Source organism: Cynara cardunculus, assembly GCF_001531365.2.
Source record: "Cynara cardunculus var. scolymus isolate 2C chromosome LG 16, CcrdV1, whole genome shotgun sequence".
In the NCBI taxonomy this organism is placed as follows: Eukaryota; Viridiplantae; Streptophyta; class Magnoliopsida; order Asterales; family Asteraceae; genus Cynara; species Cynara cardunculus.
This window is the reverse complement of record NC_037543.1, coordinates 1911203-1914944: the sequence shown is the minus strand read 5'-3', so window position 1 is coordinate 1914944 and position 3742 is coordinate 1911203.

Here is a 3742-nt window from a genome sequence, read left to right as displayed (position 1 = left end):
ATATATAATAATATAATATTTTATGATTTATATTTATAAATAAAATACTATATTATAATTTATAAATATACGTATATCATATATAGTGATTTTAGATTTTGTAATGTTAGGAGTATATTATTATGTGTTTTGGACATTGTCCTATTTCGAGTGAAACAAAAAAAAAAACAGATTGTATGAAAAAATAATGTACTTTAACTTGATTTCTATTTTAAGTAACGTATTTCTAAAACTTTCATTTTGGTACCTAAGATGTAAAGTTTTAAATATTTAAGTACCCGGGTAACCAGTTGAAGCATTAACCGGTTACGATACTGATGTAAAAAATGATGTGGTATTCAACTCAATATTATTTGTTGAAACATTAACCGGATGACAAAAGTCCAGTAGACGAAAGCATCAAAGGGAATTTTCGGTGGATCGATGAAATGAGTAGAGACCACGATCAAATATATGGAAGCATTGGTTTATACATTCCTCTTAGGGGGTGTTTGGGATTGCTTATTTGAAACAACTTATACTTTTCTATAAAAACGTTTATCAAGTTATTATAAATCAAAAGGGTTTAACTTCTTTAAAAATTCTTTATTACCGGTCTCGCACCAATATAAGTTGTTTATCCAAACACTCAAAAGTGCTTATTACCGGTGTCACACCAGAATAAGTCAATAATTTGTTTTTATGAGCAATCCCAAACACCCCCTTAGTCTCGACGGAGAGTGAAATAGAACACGAAACCATAAGCTCCCACTCATCCACCTGTATAACCTTCAAATCTAATCCAACCTAATATTTTTATCGTTTATCAGTGATTCAACTTAAATTACAAACTTTATTGTTTTAATGCCTATAAAAATCATCATACAGTTAAAACACAATATTCAGTTGTATATAAAAATATGATAATATTGAGTTCTATTTGAAAATTATTAAGAGTGACAAATTTTGTTTCATAATTTCTTTTGGTTTTATCTTTTCCTCAGTCATATTGGTTGAGATCACCGGCGGCAGGTTAGTACAGTTTTTCTGTTTGCAGATTTTTCTCTATATTCTTCAGTCTCGAACAGCTCATCGGGAGGGCTGTTGTCAATATGAATTTAGAAATGAGATCTGAAATCAGGGCTAGCCAACAAATGATAAGAAGGGCACGCACGCGAATGGTGTTTTTGTATAAAACTCGTGGATTAAATGACCTAAAATGTTCAGAAAAAACCAAGGCTCTAAATGGCGTGAGACGTAACGTGGCGACAAGGTCAAGCCTCAAGCCTTACGAGTTACAGGGAGGTCATGGTATTTTTCAAAGCGTGACTTAAGGCGACAAATCTATAATATATATATAGATTTTTCAAAGTGTGTCTATGTGTGTGTGTGTGTGTGTGTCTATGTGCATATATGTGTGTGTGTGTCTATACGCATATGTTATATCAGTGTCTACGGTGTCAAGAAGCGTTTTTTAAAACATTGGACAAAACTATTAAACGGTAGTTTTTGTAATATATGCATTATTAAGGATGAATTTTACAATTTTAATTTCATATATTCATGTCATTAATTTATTTTTTTGATAGGGACGAAATTATTTTTTCTCAACGATACGCTAAAAAAACAAGAGAAGTGGCCAAGTTGGAGTGTTTGGTTGGTAGAGATAGATATGTCTTGTCCTTAACCAGTATTTAAATCGAGAAAATCTGATCAATTTGGGTTTGTCAATCATAAATCAATCTGAATCGAACTTGATTTATTATATTTTTCCTCTTTTCATTGCTTACATAAAAAACATCTGAACATCTGAATTATCCACAAAATGTTTCTATCACTTTTCCGAAAGTATTCAGATTTTGTTATTTTGTCTTTTAACTGAACTCTGGAGATACATGCCATATCCAAACATCTGATCCACATTCGGTCCTTTTCTAGGACCGACCCTTGGTTAACAACCTTAACTTACGGATTCATAGGACTAGACTGTACGTCTGCACCTGTAACTGGTCTTTTTTTTTTTTTTGGTTTAGTCATATATCATTTGCTCTTTTGGATTCTAATGAACATCATATGATACTGAATTTACACTGTCGAACCTGAACCCTAACAATTAGCTTGCTCTTCAATCACTCTGACTGTAAAACAATGATTATGAGGAGGATGATCATGAGTAAACAAAGATGTATGAGTCGTTAAAGAAGTCATCGGGCGGTAGTTTTTGATCCCCCTTTGTTTTCTCTCGACGGCTTGTAAAGCAGATTTCTTCGACTTACTTTCGTGGTTAAGGATGGTAATGTTGTTTTATCGTCATTGATGTTTGTTTTTCCCATCTTATTGTCTTGACAAGGAATCTAGAACTTGACGAAATTGAGGAAATTAAGATGATTGATTTCAAACAGTTATGGTAAATAAATAAGTCTAAATAGTAAATCGAGAGAGGAAATCCTAAAAATCAAGAAACGAAAAAGCCAAAAGTATATACACAACTAAAACCAATTTAATGAGAGAACCAGAGATGCACAAAAAAACGTGAGTCTGAGGCCCGGTTCCATCACCTAGCCCTAGTATGCCCGAGCCCAGCCCTAGGCCCAACCTTAATGTCCGATCATGTCAACCCATTTTTAAGGTCCGGTCAAAACTCGATCAAGGTTGAAAACCCTCGAAAATCTTGTCTGAAAAATCCCGATCGGATCCTCTTTCAATCCTAAAGCTCAGCCTAACCTGGACAGTGTTTTGCTTACTGAAAACCAGACTTGGAAGACCTAAATAAATGATTTTTTTTTTCAATTATTACAAAAATTATTTTGAAAACATCTCTCCAAATTCCAATGATCCAAATGGGCTTGTGGGTCAAAACTAAAACTATATACTATTTAGTCTCTAAAGAAAAGGAATTTGGGCCTCATCCAAATGAAAAGAAAATAGACTTAAAATATGTTGTAAATAAATTTAACATATTTAAAAGAAACTAGAAGGGTACTCGTGTAATGCAACGAGATACATCTTTGTTTTAATATTTTATATTACATTTTGTCTCTGTTGATATAAAATACGGTTTATGTGGTTTTCATAAAGATAATGTTTTTACTTTTGAATAAAAATAAATTTCAAGATATCATAAAATTTTGAAAAAATATATCGATATTAATATCAATTTAACTATTTAAAAATTTTCATTTTTTGTACAATTTTTTAATTCAATTCTTTTAATATAATTTAATTTAGGTCTAATAGCGAAGTAATTTATTTGTGGCGCAACAATATAATTTTTATAAAGATAATAATTCTGTTATAATTAAATGATTATCCTAATTATGTTTTAAATTTTTTATATTTAAAATGAGATGTTTATCATGTATTTGATTACGTTTATCTGCGGTTAGTAATATGAATTCAAAAATGGAGTTTTAATATGTTTTACTTATGCACAATTTACTTGTAATCTTAAAATTTAAGTAATATGCATTAATAAAAAGTACTTCATACATAAATAATGATTTTTAAGAGTTTTTATCGTCATGGAGGTTCAAATGTCTTCGTGCTACCCGCAAAGTGGATGGTTGTCCTTAGTCGGTTCACGGGTTAGATATCCAGGTTAATTTTTTTTTTAATTTTAATTTACTAGAATTTTCTACTTTTGTACTTTTATTAATTAATTACTACTTTCATTATGATTTACATTTTAATAATAATGAAAAATACTTATGTAAACAATATTTTTGTGATCATGTACAAAAGTAATTAAAAGGATAATTTACAT